Consider the following 21,494-nt stretch of genomic DNA (forward strand, 5'->3'; position numbering starts at 1 on the left):
TCCTACCTTCTCCCCTTAAGCCGTGACACCTTGCTTTTGGACCTTGCTTTGCCCATCCTGTAGGTAGCCAAGCATCCTGCAGGCACACAGGGCAGGAACCCCCGGGTTTAAGGGTGAGGATGAGCATCGATCAGCCCCGAACTGCGTACAGTCTCTGCTGAGTGGACCAGGCCTCTATTCAATGACACCCATCCAGAATCGGACCTTGTGTCTAATGGCCTAATTCTGCTCCTAGAATCTATGAACATGAACTTTTACCCCTTCCTGTAAAAGTCCAATGTCTCGACCCAAAACGTCACCCATTCCTTCTCTCCAGAGATGCTGCCCGTCCCGCTGTGTTACAGCAGTTTTTGGTGTCTCAAATTGGACGTTTGTCCTCCCTGGCTGTTCTAGTAGCTGCGGCAGTCTCCGCCCAGCAACTGAATATCTTTTCCTTTAGAGATACCACATGGAATGAGGCCCTTCAGCCTACTGAGTCCATGCTGACCACCGATCGCCCATTCACACAAGTTCTGTTTGATTCCATTTTCCCATTGAACTCATTGTCTGGAGCTCGGCCCCATTGTCACTGGGCACGGCCGTGGTGGGGAGAGAGTCCAGTGACTCGCCGATCACTCCCCACCCACCCCTCCTCCTCTGCCAACCCCCTACCTCAGGTACCCGCACTGACCCCAGGGAGGAGCTGTGCAGGAAAGCAGCCCCTAGTCCATCCACCAAGAGCCAGTAAAAGGTTGAAGAATGCCAACAGAGCAAAACCTAAATCTTCATCGTTCTGTCCTGAAACATAATATGTCCATGTTCTCCAGAAATGTTGCCTGACTTGCTGAGTTACTCCAGCACTTTGTAAACCAACTCTTGCAGTCCCTTGTTTCTATGCTATAGTATTTCCTTAGTTTGGTTTCACGATACGGCTGCATAAACAGGCCCTTAGGCCCACCGAGTCCGCGCCGACCAGCGATCCCCGTACGCTAACGCTATCCTACGCACGCTACAGACAATTTACAATTTTACAGAAGCCAATTAGCATACAAAGCTGTATGTCTGGGCTGTGGGAGGAAACCGGAGCACCCGGGGAAAACCCACTGGGAGACATACAAACTCCCCCCAGACAGCACCCTATGTCGGGATCGAACCTGGGTATCTGATGCTGTAAGGTAGCAACTCTACCACTGTGCCACCCAGTTATATAAACCGGCCCGGTGCCCCAATGTGTAACAGGACTTTTGTGGTGACCAGCTACCCTGCCCACTGCTGCTGCGTTCACGGGGGAACAGGCCAATCCATATGAATACATTGAGCTGGAAAGAGCATTGGTGGCAAGCACTAAACACTCAATGACCCCAACGTTGCAGCCAACTCGCCTGTCCCAAACGTAGTCCCATTGATCTGCTAGAGATACAACATGGAAACAGGCCCGTCGACCCTCCATGCCAACCAGCGATCACCCGTTCACATTAGTTCTTTGTTATCCACTCCCTGCACATTAGGGGCAATTTACAGATGCCAATTATCCTACAAACCCGCACGTCTTTGGGATGTGGGAGGAAACCGGAGCACCCGGACTAAACCCACGTGGTCACAGGGAGAACATGCAAACTCCACACAGACAGCACCCAAGGTCAGGATCGAACCCAGGCCTGAGGCACAGTGTGGCAGCAGCTCTACACCCTGCTCCACTGTGCTGCCCAAGTGAGTCTTAGTGAGAAAAATCCAACTTGCTAACAGCATCATTATCTGACAAACTATCCTTGAGGTGGCAGTGTGCAAAGACTCGTCGTGCTTTGGTTATTAAGTTTACTGAATATTTACAGATTCTTTTTACATTTTATCGTGAATTATTGCACGAACGCTCACCCCTACATAACCTGATTTTGAAAATTGTTTATTCACGACGGAAAGACCAGCATTTTAAATATATAGCCTTTCATGTGTCTCTCAGTGTGTTTTAAAGCTCTTTGCAACCAATGAAGTAACTTTGTCAGGTGGTACCTGCGGTAAAGTAGGAAACACAGCAGCCACTTTGCACGCAGCAAGCTCGGCAAACAGCAGCCTGTTAATAACCAAATAAGTTGTTCCTTTTCACAAGGTTGTGTCACCCAGACACTGAGGTAACTCTCCTGCCTGCTTCAAAGTAGCGCCACAAGGCCTCACGCCTGAGAGAACGAGAAGGCTATCTCATCCAAAAGATGACACCACTGGCACCTCAGTACCCAGGGTGGGTGTCTGTCTGAGATTTGTGTTCAAGGTTATCCGAGGACACACACACACACATTGATTGCCAGGTATATGGATGAAGGTTGAGTGGAGGTGTACTGTAACAATGTGGTGTTGCACAATGCTTGATACTCCCACACCCTCGCTCAGTGTTTGTTCAACCTTGAAGTTAGAAAACCGCAAAGACAATCTTTGTACAAACGTTACCTGCACAATGTGAACTGCGTAACCACTAGAGGTTAACAGTGTTATTTTAACTTTGTACAATTCCATGCAAGTACCCTATGTAATGACTCGTGTAACAAAATCTGTATTCTTCATTATACATTGCAGTATTCTTTCCTGTATTACTCAGCTATGCAAAGCAATTGGCAATAAATTCTAGGGCTAAGCTGTTGTTCTGTGCTCTTTTCACCTTCAGAATTGTGGGCCCATTTCCACAGAATGGATTTGGAAGAAGTTAGAATTAATTCTAGAATTTAAAACCAATTCCTGCAGATGCTGCTTTAAACCAAAGATAGTCCCAAATAGCTGGAGTAACTCAACGGGTCAGGCAGCATCTCTGGAGAAAAGGTGACGTTTTGGGTTGAGACCCTTCTTCAGACTATATCACTGTCTATATCTCTTGTTTCCCTTTCCCCTGACTCTGTCTGAAGAAGGATCTCGACCCGAAACATCACCCGTTCCTTTTCTCCATATTTAAAAAATAAATATATATATATATTTTTTTTTAAATTACGTGTTTTTAGTTAAAATTGAGGCATTTGATGATAGATGATCTCCTGAAATGAACTCCCACAGGAACAATAAACAATTCATGCGTTTCCGGGATGCGCATATATAAACTGCCTGTTGCCCAGAGAGCAGAAGAGTTGACAAAGTCAGCATCTCCCAGATTCCTATTAGTTTTGAGTATTTTTTTAATAAAAACAGCAAGCGCTTAAAATCCTCAGCAAACCAGGCAGCATCTGTGTAGATGACCATCAGAATATGTGACCCATTATCAGAACTCTTGCGTGTATCTGAAATATTAAAGTTCCTTCACAGATGCTGCAGTAACTCAGCGGGACAGGCAGCAACTCTGGATAGAAGGAATGGGGTACATTTCGTGTCTACTTTTTCAGGGTCTCAACCCGAAACATCACCCATTCCTTCCATCCAGAGAAGTTGCCTGTCCCACTGAGTTACTCCAGCATTTTGTGTCTCTTCGGTTTAAACCAGCATCTGCAGTTCCTTCCTACATATTTTGTCTGCTGAGGATTCCCATCGTTTGCTGCTTTCTTCTCAGTTGCTAAATTTCTTTCTGCAATACACATTGAAGCCACTGCTCTCCAAACTCTTCAAAGCTCTGCTGTTGTGAAAGTAGCAGCACAAGGCCTTGACGTAGTTGTATTCAGGTTCAGACCCTGGACTACTGGCCTGGGCATCGACACTGATGATGCAGATATCTGTGTTCAGCTCCCAGTATGCTGGTGGGAAAGTTACATTTTGGGCCCCATATATGAAGGAAGTGCTGGCTCTGGAGAGGGTGCAGAGGAGGTTTACAAGAACGACCCCAGGAATGAGTGGGTTAACATATGATCGTTTGACGGCACTGGGCCTGTACTCGCTGGAGTTTAGAAAGATGAGGGGGGGACCTCTTTGAAACTTACTGAATAGTGAAAGGCCCGGATAGAGTGAATGTGGAGAAGATGTTTCCACTAGTGGGAGTCTAGGACTTGAGGCCACAGCCTCAGAATAAAAGGATGTACCTTTAGAAAGGAGATGAGGAATTTCTTCAGTCAGCAAGTGGTGAATGTGGAATTCAATGCCACAGACGGCTGTGGAAGCCAAATAAATGGATACTTTTAAAGCGAAGATTGAGAAATTCTTGATTAGTACAGGTGTTAGGGGTAATGGGGAGAAGGCAGGAGAATGGGGTTGAGAGTGAAAGACAGGTCAGCCATGATTGAAATACGGAGTAGACTTGTTGGGCCTAATTCTGCTCTGGAACGTATAAACCTACTGACTCAAACCTTTTTAAAAGCCAGTTTTATGAAACTACCAGATTGTTGTGAAAATACATCTGGCTCAATGGAGACTCTTTATCAGACAGAGTTGGCTGAAGTTACTTGGAGGGTTTGTGAAGCGACACACAGCATTGTGGTTCATTACTGCCTGCCCCTGAGATAGTCAAGGCAGCCACTCAGGGTCATTAAGGCCAGCCTTGGTACTGATTCAAGCTTGGTCTCCAAACTAGAAATCAGAGCATGACGTTTGGTCGCTGTCCGCGACAATTCATGGCTAGTCAATGATTCAGATTCAGATTCAACTTTGTCATTGTCAGTGTACAGTACAGAGACAACAAAATGCAGTTAGCATCTCCCTGGAAGAGCGACATAGAATATGATTTCAATAAATAAATCTATTTAGATGTATACAGACATAGTGTTTTTCCTGTGGGAGGAGTGTCCGGGGGGGGGGGTGATTGGCAGTCACCGAGGTACATTGTTGAGTGTGACAGCCGCGGGGAAGAAGCTGTTCCTGGACCTGCTGGTCCGGCAACGGAGATCCAAGATGGCGGCGCTCACAGTCGCAGCGGCTCGAAGCTCTCCCTTTCGGTACTTTTTTTGTGTGTGTTTTGTTTGTATGTCTGTTTGACAATGTTACGTTTTGTCGTGCGAATCTCACCTTCAGCCGACAGGATCTTCTGATTATCGGATTACAGTGCAAACAGGCAGTTAAGTGTGTTTTTCTGCATTCACACAACATACCGGAGGAGATAGCCAGGACACCGGGCTCTCCGTGGATTGTTGTCGGCCCCAGCAAACGGCGGAGACGCTGGGATAGAAATAAAGACTCCGGTAAGAGCAAAGGAGGGGGTTATGCATCTACGTTCACAACAACTGGTGCACAAATACCACAATCATAGACAGACACTATTCTGCTGATTTGGAGTACCTGATAGTTAGATGCAGGCCTTTCTACCTTCAACGTGAGTTTACCGTGGTCATAGTTACATAGTTACAGCTGTGTATATCCCACCGGATGCTAATGCTAGCATAGCCCTAGGCTACCTCCATAGCGCTATCAGCAAACAAGAGAACACCTACCCCAAAGCAGCTGGTGATTTCAATCACGCAGACTTAAAATCAGTTCTCCCCAAGTTTGAACAACACATCAAATGTGCAACCAGGGGAGAAAATACATTAGACAAGGCCTACTCAAACATCAAGAAGGGGTTTAGAGCCACACCACTACCACACTTAGGCCAGTCGGATCACCTATCCATTCACTTAGCACCAGCATACACCCCCCTCAGGAGAAAAGCTCAACCCACCACCAGGACAGTTAAAACTTGGCCTGAAGGAGCTTCCTCACAGCTACAGGACTGCTTTGAAAGGACAAACTGGGACATTTTTGGAAATCAGGACTTGGAGGAGTACACATCCACGGTACTCTTTTACATCCAGAACTGTGTTGACAACGTCACCGTCGACAAACTCATCCGGGTGTACCCCAACCAGAAGCCGTGGATGACAAAAGAGGTCCAAACTCTCCTCAAGGACAGCAACACCGCCTTCAGGTCTGGCGACAGAGCCCTGTACAGCGCTGCTAAAGCCAACCTGAAGAAAGGCATCAGGGATGCCAAAGCGGCCCGCAAGAGGAAGATAGAGGACCACTTTAACACCAACGATCCACGGCGGGTGTGGCAGGGCATCCAGCACATCACCAACTACAAGCCCAGCAACAGCACGACAGCCGACGGCGATGCCTCACTGGCAGAGTAGCTGAACTGCTTCTTTGCTCGATTCAAGGCAGAACCAGAAGAGTTTGTCACCATTCTCTCACCAGCCCCTAACAACAACAACTACACCCTCACTGTGCAGGAGCATGAAGTGAGGTGGGTGCTCAGGGCGGTGAACCCGAGGAAGGCTGCCGGCCCGGATGGCGTGACAGGAAGGGTTCTGAAGGAATGTGCAGACCAGCTCTCCGAGGTCTTCACGAAAATCTTCAACCTGTCCCAGTCCAAATCCATCATCGCACCGTGCCTGAAGTCTGCCACAATCATCCCACTACCAAAAAAGCCTGTTATCAGCGGCCTTAACGACTACCGACCGGTCGCTCTCACACCTGTTATCATGAAGTGTTTCGAGAGGCTGGTCCAGCAGCACATCAAAGCCAGCCTCCCGCCCACCTTCGATCCACACCAGTTTGCCTACAGAGTAGGTATGTTACAAAACCTACCTGAATCGTGGCTGAGCATCTGCCCTACCCCGTGTGCGCGATTTTGGCGCTGTTTAGAGGGGGCGGGTTCAAAACGCGATTTTTACTAGGCTGTTGCAATCGAAAATGTTCAGCCTAGTAAATCATTAACGGAAAATCGCTGAAAGACCCCGTCGCAAAAGGTATTATTAGTTTTTATGGCCTTGTATAATAGTTGTAGTAGTTTAAAAAATCACTCTCTCAACCCACAACCTCTCGCAGCCCCAGGGTTTTATAAAGCAAACAATTAAAGGTATGTACCTTATTTTTACATTAAATGGGGCTTGTAATATAACCCTGTATATAAAGTTTTCTATAGCGAGTAGTTCATTTTGGGCTCTTTATATCCCACAGTATTTTTCTGGGCACTTGAGGGCACAAATCCAGCGCAATGTGAACGTTCTAAACCAGCGCGTTCACAGGAACCCACTAGAAAGCTGATTTAAATTGACTTTAATTTACAGCAATTGAACACTAAATTCCTTCCATTTGGCCTATAAATTGATGTAAATGAGATTTTAAAATCATGTTTTATTGTGAATTATTTGTGAATATTATTTGGACACTTGGGCTATTTAAAAATGTTAATCATTTATTAAGAAATGGATAGATGTTTAGATCTAGTAATTGAAGTTTGAAATTAGCTACAATTGGGTAACTAACTAATTATATGCTTTAATTTCAGGTCATCCAAGTAAGATTATTTTATATTTGTTTCAGAATGCTTCAATCTATGATAACTGAAAATTTCATTCAGTTCTCTTAATTTTTAAGAAGGTTATGGGCTTTTGACTGTCCACGATCACAGCTTTTTTGTTATGTCCATAGAAAATCAATAGGGAACAAGATGCTAATTTCCGAGTATGAAAATGGCCATAACTTTTTTATTACTTGAGATATGAAAGTGAATTAGGTGTCAAATTAAACTTATTGTTATGCTTTATCTGATGGGATAAATTGCAGACTTGATTTTCTAAATCTCAAAATTTTGTAACATTGCTATTCAGAGCAAATAGGTCCACTGAGGATGCCATCGCCACTGCTCTTCACACTGCACTGACCCACCTCGAACACCAGGGGAGCTATGTGAGGATGCTTTTCATTGACTTTAGCTCCGCCTTCAATACCATCATCCCCAGCAGACTGGTCACCAAACTCATGGATTTAGGACTCTCCCAACCCATCTGCCTCTGGATCAAGGACTTTCTGTCTAACCGCCCCCAGACCGTCAGACTGGGCCATCACCTCTCCACCCCCATCACACTCAGCACTGGCTCCCCACAGGGCTGTGTGTTGAGCCCACTCCTCTACGCCCTCTATATCCACGATTGTGCCCCCGCCCACTCCACCAACACCATCGTCAAGTTTGCGGACGACACGACTGTGGTTGGACGTATCTCTGGAGGAGATGAGACAGCCTACAGGGAGGAAGTCCAAAGACTGGCAGCGTGGTGTTCAGACAACAACCTCATCCTAAACACCACAAAAACAAAGGAAATTATCATAGACTTCCGTAAGAACAGTGCAGCCCCCAAACCCCTATTCATCAATGGGGACTGTGTGGAAAGGGTCTCAGACTTCAGATTCCTGGACACACAAATTACGGAGGATCTCTCCTGGACTACAAACACCACCACAGCAGTCAAGAAGGCCCAGCAGCGACTCTACTTTCTGAGGATCCTCAGGAAAAACAACCTGGAGGAGAAGCTGCTGGTGTCCTTCTACCGCTGCTCCATCGAGAGTGTGCTGGCGTACTGTAATAACCACGTGGTATGCCAGCTGCTCTGCAGCGGACAGGAGAGCCCTTCAAAGGGTCATCAACACCGCACAAAAAATCACTGGCTGCCCACTGCCCTCCCTGAAGGACATCTTCAGCTCCCGCTGCCTTGGCAGGACAGCCAACATCCTGAAGGACCCTTCCCACCCTGGACACAACCTGTTCCACCTGCTGCCCTCTGGCAGACGGTACAGGTCTTTCAAAACTCGCACAAACAGACTCAGAGACAGCTTCTACCCCATAGCCATACGTGAACGTAACAATGCAAAATAAGAAATAACACTCACATTCAACTGAATGGCTCTACCTCAGCTGCTATTGTTATTTATCTGTAATTTTTTTTTATATGTATATATTTTTACCGTTTCTTATATATTTAAAATTGCTCTTGTGAATCGCATCGTGGGATTGACTTTTAAATTTCGTTGTACCATGTGCAATGACAATAAAGATATTCATTCATTCATTCATTCATTCATTCATTCAAACTAGAAATCAGAGCATGAAGTTTGGTCGCTGTCGACGACAATTCATGGCTAGTCAATGATTCAGATTCAGATTCAGATTCAACTTTAATTGTCATTGTCAGTGTACAGTACAGAGACAACAAAATGCAGTTAGCATCTCCCTGGAAGAGCGACATAGAATAGGATTTCAATAAATAAATCTATTTACATGTATACAGACATAGTGTTTTTCCTGTGGGAGGAGTGCCCGGGTGGGGGGGGTGATTGGCAGTCACCGAGGTACGTTGTTGAGTAGTGTGACAGCCGCAGGGAAGAAGCTGTTCCTGGACCTGCTGGTTCGGCAACGGAGAGACCTGTAGCGCCTCCCGGATGGTAGGAGGGTAAACAGTCCATGGTTGGGGTGAGAGCAGTCCTTGGCGATGCTGAGCGCCCTCCGCAGACAGCGCTTGCTTTGGACAGACTAAATGGAGGGGAGTGAGGAACCGGTGATGCGTTGGGCAATTTTCACCACCCTCTGCAGTGCTTTCCGGTCGGAGACAGAGCAGTTGCCATACCATACTGTGATGCAGTTGGTAAGGATGCTCTCGATGGTGCAGCGGTAGAAGTTCACCAGGATCTGAGGAGACAGATGGACCTTCTTCAGGCTCCTCAGGAAGAAGAGACGCTGATGAGCCTTCTTGACCAGAGTTGAGGTATTGTGGGTCCAAGAGAGGTCATCGGAGATGTTGACTCCCAGGAACCTGAAGCTAGAAACACGTTCCACCTCCGTCCCGTTAATGTGGATGGGGGTGTGCGTGCCGCCTCTGGACTTCCTGAAGTTTACAATGAGCTCCTTGGTCTTCTTGGAGTTAAGGGCCAGGTTGTTGTCAGCGCACCATGCTGCTAAGTGCTGGACCTCCTCCCTATAGGCCGACTCATCGTTGTTGATGTTGAGGCCAATCACCGTTGTATCATCTGCATACTTGATGATGGTGTTAGTACCATGTACAGGTGTGCAGTCGTAGGTGAAGAGGGAGTAGAGGAGGGGGCTCAGCACACAGCCCTGTGGAACGCCGGTGTTCAGGGTGAGGGTTGAAGAGGTGTGCTTGTCTAACCTCACAGACTGGGGTCTGTTGGTTAGAAAGTCCAGTATCCAGTTGCAGAGGGAGGGGTCGATGCCCAGGTTACCGAGTTTGGTGATCAGTTTAGAGGGTATAATGGTGTTGAATGCTGAGCTGTAATCGATGAACAGCATTCTTACGTAAGTGTCTCTGTTGTCGAGGTGGGAGAGGGCGGAGTGAAGTGCCGTTGAGATGGCATCCTCCGTACTCCTGTTCTTGCGGTAGGCAAATTGATAGGGATCCAGTGTGGGGGGTAGGCAGCTTTTGAGGTGTGCCAGGACCAGCCTCTCGAAGCACTTGGTGATGATGGGGGTAAGTGCAACTGGGCGGAAGTCGTTGAGGCTTGCCGCAGTGGAGTGTTTTGGCACTGGCACGATGGAGGTGGTTTTAAGGCAAGTGGGGACAACTGCTTGGGCAAGTGACAGGTTGAAGATGTCAGTCCAGACGTCTGTCAGTTGCGCAGCACAGGCCCTGAGCACGCGCCCGGGGATGCCGTCAGGGCCAGCAGCTTTAGTCCTACTCAGTGCCACGTACACGTCGTACGGGGTGAGTGTGAGGCGGTTGGTGATTGGCAGGTAGCACAGCCTTGATGGCTGTCTCTAGATTGTCCCTATTGAAGCGGCCATAGAAGTGGTTAGGCTCCTCAAGGAAGGAGGCATCGCTGGATGTGGGGGTGGTGTTGGAGGGTCTGTAGTCCGTGATGGCCTGGATGCCTTGCCACATGCGTCGGGGGTCGGAGTTGTTGTTGAACTGCTCCTCAATCCTGATCCAAAACTAATTTAAAAAAGTGAATTGAACGGACAGCTGCTGGTTAGCAGCCGTTCCCCCAGGATGGCGGCTCTCCCCTCCTCCTCCCCCCCTCCTCCTCCCCCTCCCCCTCCCCTCCCCCTCCCCCCCCCTCCCCCCTCCCTCCCCCCCCTTCACCATCCCCTCCCCCCTCCTCCTCCTCCTCCCCCTCCCCCTCCTCCCCTCCCCCCCCCCCCCCCCCTCCCCCTCCTCCCCCTCCCCCTCCCCCTCCCCCTCCCCCCCTCCCTCCCCCCTCCCCCTCCCTTCCCCCCTCCCCCCCCCCCTCTCCCTCCTCCCCCCCCCCCTCCCCCCCCCTCCCCCCCCCCCCTCCCCCTCCCCCTGAACCGCTGAATCCTCCCCCTCCTCCTCCTTGCCCTCCCCTGACCAAAACACAATGCTCCTGGAAGACCTCAGCGGGTCAGTGGGCAGAATGGATTTTTCAGGTCAGGACTCTTTGCCAGACTCTGAAGATGCTGCCTGACCCCCTGAGTTCCTCCAGCACTTTGTGTTTTGCTCAAGATTCCAGCGTCTGCAGTTCCTTGTGTGTGCTAGGTTTGCTTCATGATCTGTCTGTACATTGTGTTCTTGGTCAGAAATTTCCCATCTGTGAGCAACTTGAGAAGTCCTCAGTCAATATTGCTGATTAACAAGTGGGGCCCAGAGCAACATCGTCTAATGGAATCAGTGCATAACTATATGTCATCTGTTCCCACCACAAGGAACTGCAGATGCTGGAATCTTGCATAAAACTCAAAGTGCTGGAGTAACTCAGCGGGTCAGGCGGCATCTCTGAAGGGAATGGAAAGACGATGTTCCGTATCAGGACCCTTAGTTCTTTAGTTTAGAGATACAGCGCGGAAACAGGCCATTCGGCCCACCGAGTCCACACCAACCAGCGATCCCCACACACTAATGCCCCTGTCCCACTTAGGAAACCTGAACGGAAACCTCTGGAGACTTTGCGCCCCACCCAAGGTTTCCGTGCGGTTCCCGGAGGTTTTTGTCAGTCTCCCTACCTGCTTCCACTACCTGCAACCTCCAGCAACCACCTGCAACCTCCGGGAACCGCACAGAAACCTTGGGTGGGGCGCAAAGTCTCCAGAGGTTTCCATTCAGGTTTCCTAAGTGGGACAGGGGCATAACATTATCCGACACATACTAGGGACAATTTTTCAATGTTGCCAAGTCAATTAACCTACAAACCTGTACGTCTTTGGAGTGTGTGAAGATACCGGAGCAAACAGAGAAAACCCACTCAGGTCACAGGGAGAATGTACACAGTCTCTACAGACAGCACCCATAGCCAGGATTGAACCCAGGTCACTGTAAGGCAGCAATAATGACTGCTACGCTGTCACTATTCAGACTGATTATAGTGGGGGAGAGAAAGCTGGAAATGTGGCGGGGATTGGGAGACAAGTGATGGGTGAATACATTATCTATAAATGGTCGTCAGGAGACATTAATGAACATGAATTGGCAGAACAGGCTTAAAGGGCGAAATAGAAGGTTCATTAAAACAGATGTTAGCCAACACGTTAAATTTTTCCCATTGGGAGAGTTTAATGTCAATTGCAGACAAGTTATACTACATGCACAAAGGAATCTGTCCTCAATTTAAGTCCCCAGAATAACTCTTCCCAGCTAAGCCCCAGAATACCTTTCTCTATGCGACCAGCTAAGAAGAACCTAATTGCTTTTGCTTCCTTTTGCACCGGTCTGTGGTAGGCGTAGAAAATTATACAGCGGAGTGTGCGGCACAGTGACGCAGCGGGTAGAGCTGCTGCCTCGCAGCGCCAGAGATCCAGGTTAGATCCTGACCTCCGGTGCTGTTTGTGCGGAGTTTTGCACGTTCTCCTTTTGACTGCATGGGTTTCTTCTGGGTGCTTGAGTTTCATCCCAAAGACGTACCGGTTTATAGATGAATTGGCCGCAGTAATTTGCCCTAGTGTGTAAGGAGTTAGATGATAAAGTGGGATAACGTAGAACTGATGCAAATGGACGATCGATGGTCTGCGTGGACTCAATAGGTCAAAGCGACTGTAACCATGTTAGGCAGGAACTGCAGATGCTGCTTTACACCGAAGATGGACACCAACTGCTGGAGTACCTCAGCGGGTCAGGCAACCTTTCTGACCATGCTGCATCTCTAAACTAAAACTAATCTTCCATCCAATGTGCCACATTGCTCAACAACTGTCATTTAATAAAAATATAGGAAAGGCCAGCTATTTCATGTGGCTTTTAAAGAAACTTTAGACAAACTTGTATTTGATTGAATATTTTCCAGGTCAGACCAGTTACTAACAGGAACAATAGATATACAGTGGCTTGCAAAAGTTTTCATACCCCTTGAACTTTTCCACATTTTGTCACGTTACAACCACAAACGTAAATGTATTTTATTGGGATTTTATGTGATAGACCAACACAAAGTGGTGCATAATTGCAACGTGGAAGGAAAATGATACATGGTTTTCAAATTTTTTTACAAATAAAAAACTGAAAAGTGTGGCGTGCTAAAGTATTCAGCCCCCTTTACTCTGATACCCCTAAATAAAATCCAGTGCAACCAATTGCCTTCAGAAGTCACCTAATTAGTAAATAGAGTCCACTTGTGTGTAATCTAATCTCAGTATAAATACAGCTGTTCTGTGAAGGCCTCAGAGGTTTGTTAGAGAACATTAGTGAACAAACAGCATCATGAAGCCCAAGGAACACACCAGGCAGGTCAGGGATAAAGTTGTGGAGAAGTTTAAAGCAGGGTTAGGTTATAAAAAAAATCCCAAGCTTTGAACATCTCATGGAGCACTGTTCAATCCATCATCCGAAAATGGAAAGAGTATGGCACAACTGCAAACCTACCAAGACATGGCCGTCCACCTAAACTGACAGGCCGGGCAAGGAGAGCATTGATCAGAGAAGCAGCCAAGAGGCCCATGGTAACTCTGGAGGAGCTGCAGAGATCCACAGCTCAGGTGGGAGAATCTGTCCACAGGACAACTATTAGTCGTGCACTCAACAAATCGGCCTTCATGGGAGAGTGGCAAGAAGAAAGCCATTGTTGAAAAAAAGCCATAAGAAGTCCCGTTTGCAGTTTGCCACAAGCCATGTGGGGGACACAGCAAACATGTGGAGGAAGGTGCTCTGGTCAGATGAGACCAAAATTGAAGTTTTTGGCCTAAATGCAAAACGCTATGTGTGGCGGAAAACTAACACTGCACATCACCCTGAACACACCATCCCCACTGTGAAACATGGTGGTGGCAGCATCATGCTGTGGGGATGCTTTTCTTCAGCAGGGACAGGGAAGCTGGTCAGAGTTGATGGGAAGATGGATGGAGCCAAATACAGGGCAATCTTGGAAGAAAACACGTTAGAGTCTGCAAAAGACTTGAGACTGGGGCGGAGGTTCACCTTCCAGCAGGACAACGACCCTAAACATACAGCCAGAGCTACAATGGAATGGTTTAGATCAAAGCATATTCATGTGTTAGAATGGCCCAGTCAAAGTCCAGACCTAAATCCAATTGAGAATCTCAGGCAAGACTTGAAAATTGCTATTCACAGACGCTCTCCATCCAATCTGACTGAGCTTGAGCTATTTTGCAAAAAAGAATGGGCAAAAATATCAGTCTCTAGATGTGCAAAGCTGGTAGAGACATACCCCAAAAGACTTGCAGCTGTAATTACATCGAAAGGTGGTTCTACAAAGTATTGACTCAGGGGGGCTGAATACTTTTGCACGCCACACTTTTCAGTTTTTTATTTGTAAAAAAATTTGAAAACCATGTATCATTTTCCTTCCACTTCACAATTATGCACCACTTTGCGTTGGTCTATCACATAAAATCCCAATAAAATACATTTACGTTTGTGGTTGTAACGTGACAAAATGTGGAAAAGTTCAAGGGGTATGAAAACTTTTGCAAGCCACTGTACATAGTGTATAAAGGCTTGCCCTAGTAAATCAGATTATCACTATGTTTAAGAGGACACTGGCTAAAAAAACCCTCAAAAAAACATGATTAATAGGTTGTTATTAAAATGTTCCTGCTGTGGAAAAATGTTCAGTAAATATTCCACCATTTTTTCTCAGTTTTGAGACATAATATTACTGGACTTAGAACAGCAGAAATATTCTTGTTTTGTTTGAACTTAATTTTTTTTTGATTTAGAGATACAGCACGGAAAGAGGCCCTTCGGCCCACCAAGTCCACGCCGACCAGCGATCCCCACACACACTAACACTACCCGACACACACTAGGAACAATTTACAATTTTAATTAAGTCTTTGGAGTGTGGGAGGAAACCGGAGCACCCGGAGGAAACCCACACAGGTCACAGGGAGAACGTTCAAACCTCTGTTAAATGTTCTGTTGCAAATCTGTATTTCATATTGAACATTCCAATTTTAGTTTTAAGATTTCTGAGCAACATTTTTACAATTACCATTAATCAAAGAAAAGTCACGTTTCATTACTTTCCTCTGATAAGAAATGGGATTGAAATATCTATGCAATGACAAGATAGATTTTCCTAATTTCATAACCACAAACTTTTTCTCTCTCCTTTGGGACTAAATAAATTGTCCATATATACAGTGCATTCAGAAAGTATTCAGACCCCTTCAATTTTTCCACATTTTGTTACGTTACAGACTTATTCTAAAGTGGGTCATTAAATTATTTTTTTTATCATCAATCTACACACAATACCCCATAATAAAAAAGCGAAAACAGGAATATCACATTTCCATAAGTATTCAGACCCTTCCACAGCCTGGCCCTTAACTCCAAGAAGACCAAGGAGCTCATTGTAGACTTCAGGAAGTCTAGGGGCGGCACGCACACCCCCATCCACATTAACGGGGCGGAGGTGGAACGTGTTTCCAGCTTCAGGTTCCTGGGGGTCAACATCTCCGATGATCTCTCTTGGACCCACAATACCTCAACTCTGATCAAGAAGGCTCACCAGCGTCTCTATTCCCGAGGAGACTGAAGAAGGTCCATCTGTCTCCTCAGATTCTGGTGAACATCTACCGCTGCACCATCGAGAGCATCCTTACCAGCTGTATCACAGTATGGTATGGCAACTGCTCTGTCTCCGACCGGAAGGCATTGCAGAGGGTGGTGAAAATTGGCCAACGCATCACCGGTTCCTCGCTCCCCTCCATTGAGTCTGTCCAAAGCAAGCGCTGTCTGCGGAGGGCGCTCAGCATCGCCAAGGACTGCTCTCACCCCAACCATGGACTGTTTACCCTCCTACCATCCGGGAGGCGCTACAGGTCTCTCCGTTGCCGAACCAGCAGGTCGAGGAAGAGCTTCTTCCCGGCGGCTGTCACCCTACTCAACAACGTACCTCGGTGACTGCCAATCACCACCCCCCCCCCGGACACTTATTATTATTTATTCAAATCATTTGCTATGTCACTCTTCCAGGGAAATGCTAAATGCATTACGTTGTCTCTGTACTGTACACTGACAATGACAATTAAAATTGAATCTGAATCTGAATCAGAGTGTCGGTAGTGGGGAAACTGCTAGAATCAGTTATTGAAGAAGAGTCTCGACCCGAAACATCACCCATTGCTTCTCTCCAGAGATGCTGCCGGTCCCGCTGAATTACTCCTGCATTTTGTGTCCATCTTCAAATGACGTCACGCGCTCCAGACGACTGTGCGGGTGCATGAAGTCGCCCGCGACTCTCACGGGGCCGTCATGCCTCAACGCAACGATGAGGTCGCGTTATTAGCGTGCCGAGGACACGTAAGTGGGACAGGGGTGTAACTCCCAGCCTATGGTTTAGTTTAGTTTAGGGATACAGTGCAGAAACAGGCCCTTCGGCCCACCGATACCCGCACACTAACACTATCTTACACACACTAGGGACAATTTACAATTCTCTCTGGCGCTGTCGGGCAGCAACACTACCGCTGCGCCACTGTGCTGCCCATACCCCACGAACACAGCTGGCAGTGTAATGCTGAGGCCCTATGGTGTTGGTGTGTTTCCATGGAGAATTCATTAGTAAATGGATGTCATGTAACCCGATCAGTAATTCACGGAAGTGTGCAGAATAGATTTGTGAAGCCCTAATAAGATTCACAGAAAGCAAAGACAAGCTGCTTCAATTTTCCACTTATTGGAATCGGGTGAATGATAGCAGGAAAACCACGAGGTAGTCTGTTGTACAATTGGAAGTAATTACAATGATTAAATAGTAAAGATCCGCTCAGACAGGGCGTATATCTCTGAAGTGTTAATTAAAACATGTCCTTCACAGAGATGAGATTATGCCACTCGCTCTGTCATTAGTGCACACCTTACTTCCACCTCTTTTAGTCCTCACTTGTAAATGATTTCTGAATTGCTGCTCTATTATCTAGGTTGAAAATTGTTCCCGATCTAACAGTTATTGTTTATATTTATCCCGCTGTTAATTGGGCTCAAAAACAATATTTGTCTTTGGTATTTTGCTAAATACAAAATGTTGTTTTTGATGTGTGTTTCTCTCTCCTCTCCCGCCCCTCGCTCCCCTCCCCTCCCCCCCCCCTCCCCCTCTCTCTCCTCTCCCCCCCCCCCCCCCCCCCCCCCCCCCCCCCCCCCCCCCCACCCCACGGTCAGGTAAAAGTAACCCCAGATAATACAGTTGGAAGGTTCCTAACGGACCAGGTAAACAAGGTCCCAAAGATCTTGGCACAAGACTTTGAGACCATGAACCGCAACATCAACAAAGTCTTCTCTGAAGATAGTTCCCTTATTTTTCCAGTTCTGTTCCAGTTCAGTTTATTGTCATGTGTACCAAGGTAGAGTGAGAAGAATTTCTGTTGCGTGCTATCCAGTCAGCAGAAAGACTACACGAGATTACAATCGAACCGTCCACAGTGTACAGACACAGGATAACAGGAATAACGTGTAGTGTTCACCAGGTTAATTCCAGGGATGGCGAGACTGATCCTTAAGGGATTGGACAGGCTAGATGCAGGAAAAATGTTCCCGATTTTGGGGGAGTCCAGACCATAGTTTAAGAATAAGGGGAAGGCCACTTAGGACTGAGATGAGGAAAAACTATTTCACCCAGAGAGTTGTGAATCTGTGGAATTCTCTGCCACAGAAGGCAGTGGAGGCCAATTGTTGTGAGATAAATGAAACTTTCACTACTCGTAATTAACTTAACTTTATTTAAGCTTTAAGCAACTTATTTCTTTAATACATAAACTCAGAAAGTCTGGCAAACATGGCTGATTCCGCAGGCTTTTCCCCGCCCGAAATACTTCGCACATGCGCACATTCCGGAAATGTCCTGCACATGCGCACACTCTAGAAGAGCTCCGCACATGCACACATGCGCCCACTTCATTCTCCCCTCCTATTTATAAGTTGAGACGGTCAGGAGGTTTTTTTTTTTTTTTTATATTTTATTTTATTAGAAGTAAGCACAGTCATATGGCACCAAAGTGCCTAATATATATTTTCATAATACATTTTATGTACAACTTCTTTTTTTTTTTTTGTTACATTGAAAAAAGATGAGAATAAGAAAAAGAAGTTAGATAGTAAAGGATAGAAAGATGTGAAATATATAGTGTGTGAAGAAAGAAAACGAGTAAATGAAGAAAGTTGAGAGAGAAAATAGTGAAAAGAAAAGGAGATCATTATTTATAATCTTGACCAACCCTCGTCCAGTCCTGAAACAGTTATTTTTTACAATTGTGTTGCACCATATGATTCCAAAAAAACGACGAATGGAGACCAACTCGTTATGAATTGGTCTGATTTATCCATTAGGAGGAATCGCATTTCCTCAAGATGAGCGGTGTCCAACATACTTGCAATCCACATTTTAAGCGTTGGTATTGATGTACCCTTCCAAAATTTAAGTATTAATTTTTTTGCTATTATTAAACCATAGTTAAGGAATAGATTTTGAGATGTGTTCAATTTATTCCCATCTTCCATTACACCAAATATAATCATTTCAGTATTAGGTTCCATTCTTGTCTTGAATAATTTTGTAAGTATTTCAAAAATATAATTCCAAAATCTATAAAGTTTTATGCAGGAAACTAAGGAGTGTGTTATAGTTGCCTTTTGGGCTAGACATTTATCACAAGTGGCGGATATATTTGGATAAAATTTGTTCAATCTTGTTTTTGAATAATATAATCTATGTACAATTTTAAATTGAATTAGATTATGTCTTACATTAATTGAACATTTGTGAATATATATCAGGTATTTTTCCCATTTAACCTTCGTAATTTTTATCATTAATTCCCGTTCCCACTCTTCTCTAAGTACCTCTGTCGATGGTAGGTCTATATTTAGAATACTATTATATAAATAGGATATTAATTTTTGTGAGTCAGCTTCAATATTCATTGCTTCTTCCAATAAGTCAGGAGTTACTTTTTGATATCCTTGTATATATTTTTTCACAAAGTCGCAAATCTGAAGATATTTAAAATATTGGTTGTTTTTCAATTTAAATTTTAATTGTAGTTGTTGGAATGATAGTAGGTTTCCCATTTCGTACATATCCCTGATCCTTCTAATTCCGAGACTTTCCCATTGGTTATATGTCTTATCAATAAGAGATGGTTTAAATAAAGGGTTATTCGCTATTGGCATTAACAGTGATAAATTTCTTAATTTTAAAGATAATTTTATTTGTTTCCAAATTCTTATTGTACCATATATAATTGGGTTTTTCTTATATATTGTGTTATTCAGTTTTTGGGGGGAAAAGAGGATCGTTCCTATATTACAAGGATGACAATCCTCCTTCTCCATTTTTATCCATTCTGTCTGTTGTGTAGAACTATCCAACCAATAAATCATATTCTTAATATGCACTGCCCAGTAATAATACATAAAATTCGGAAGTGAAAGTCCCCCGACCTCTTTTGGTTTACATAAGTGTTTTTTTGTGATTCTATGTGATTTATAGTCCCAAATATAATTTGTAATGTTAGAGTCTAATTTAAAAAAAAAATATTTTGGTATATATACCGGTATAGACTGAAATAGGTATAGTAATTGTGGTAGGAAGATCATTTTTATTGCATTTATTCTACCTAATAATGATAAGGGAAGTGTTTTCCAAAATTTAATCCATGTATTAAGTTTATTTAATAAAGGTATGAAATTAGCATTGAATAATGCTTTATATTTTCTAGTAATCTGAATACCCAAATATTTAAATTTTTCTGTTGCGATTTTAAAGGGGAACTTCAGTAAGTGTGTAGGTTCTTGAGGTTTTAATGTCATGATTTCGCTTTTGTTCCAGTTTATTCTATATCCAGAAAAAGACCCAAATTCCTCTATTAAGTTTAATAAATTTGGTATGCTCGTTTGTGACTTTGTAATATATAAAAGTATATCGTCTGCATATAATGAGATTTTATTCTTTGAGTCCCTGGTATTATAGCCCTGAATATTCGGATTAATTCTTATACTTTCAGCCAGGGGTTCTATCATAAGGGCAAATAGCAGGGGTGATAGTGCACATCCCTGCCTATTACCCCTTGATAGTTGAAATTTTTGAGATAACATGTTATTAGTTAAAATTCTTGCCATCGGTTTATCATATAATAATTTTACCCATGTTATAAAATTCTCTCCCATATTAAATTTTTGTAGTACTTTACATAAGTATTGCCACTCTACCTGATCAAATGCTTTCTCTGCATCCAAAGAAATAATTGATATATCTTCTTCCTCTACTTTATGCGAGAACATTATATTAAACAGGCGTCTCAGATTATTAAATGAGTATCTTTTAGGTATAAACCCCGTTTGATCAGGGTTTATCAGTTTACTAATATATTTGCTTAATCTACTTGCTAAAATCTTTGCTAAAATGTTCTGATCTGTATTTAAAAGTGATATAGCTCTGTACGAGCCCGGATCTTCTAAATCTTTATCTTTTTTTGGAATAAGCGTAATAGTTGATTCTGTTAGTGTTTCAGGTAGTTTGTTTTCTTTAAAAGCATGGGAGTATAAATTAAATAAATAACGGTCAGGAGGTTTAATACGTCTTGATGACCGTCGCAGCACTGGAGCCTCAGGAGATAACGGTGTTTCAATAGCTGGGGGTAGATATATTGCTTGGTCATCAACTTCACTCATATTGTTATTTAGATTTTCAATTTTAGAATTTCTTGTAAAAGTTTCCATAGAGGATGCTGGAAGTGTTGGAGGAAATTCCCGATTAGTGTTATCAAGAAGTGACGGAGCTGACGGAGGAAGTTCTCGATTAGTGTTATCAGGAAGTGACGGAGCTGATGGAGAAGATGGACATGGTGCAAGGTCACGAAGTGAGACAGTTGACTGACGTCCATCCCGATACTTGATAGTTGCATAAGAAGGGTTGACATCAGTCAGTTCAACTTCATCAACAAAAGGTTCATTCTTATTTAATCGGACATACCGACGAAGCAACACAGGCCCAGGGCTCGTCAACCATGATGGCAGAGAAGTACCACTAGAAGAACGCCGTTTGAAGTTAAAGAACCGTTCGTGTGGAGTAGTATTGGTAGCAGTTGACAGTAGAGATCTGATGGAGTGTAATGCATCTGGTAGAACACATTCCCACTGCTGGTCTGGTATATCATTTGACTTTAAAGCCAGTTTCAATGCTTTCCAAATGATTCTGTTATACCTCTCAACCTGACCATTTCCAATAGGATGATATGGTGTTGTTTTACTTGTTGCAATTCCTCTCTTAGAAAGGTAGTCCTTTAAATCTTTTGACATGAATGAGGTGCCCCTATCAGAATGTATGTAACTTGGAAATCCACAGAATGAAAACAGTTGATCTAAACATTTGATAACCATAGCAGCTGAAATATTTGGACAAGGAAAGGCAAATGGAAACCTCGAATATTCGTCAACTAAGGT

This window comes from Leucoraja erinacea, chromosome 31 (assembly GCF_028641065.1).
Source record: "Leucoraja erinacea ecotype New England chromosome 31, Leri_hhj_1, whole genome shotgun sequence".
Classification (NCBI taxonomy): domain Eukaryota; kingdom Metazoa; phylum Chordata; class Chondrichthyes; order Rajiformes; family Rajidae; genus Leucoraja; species Leucoraja erinaceus.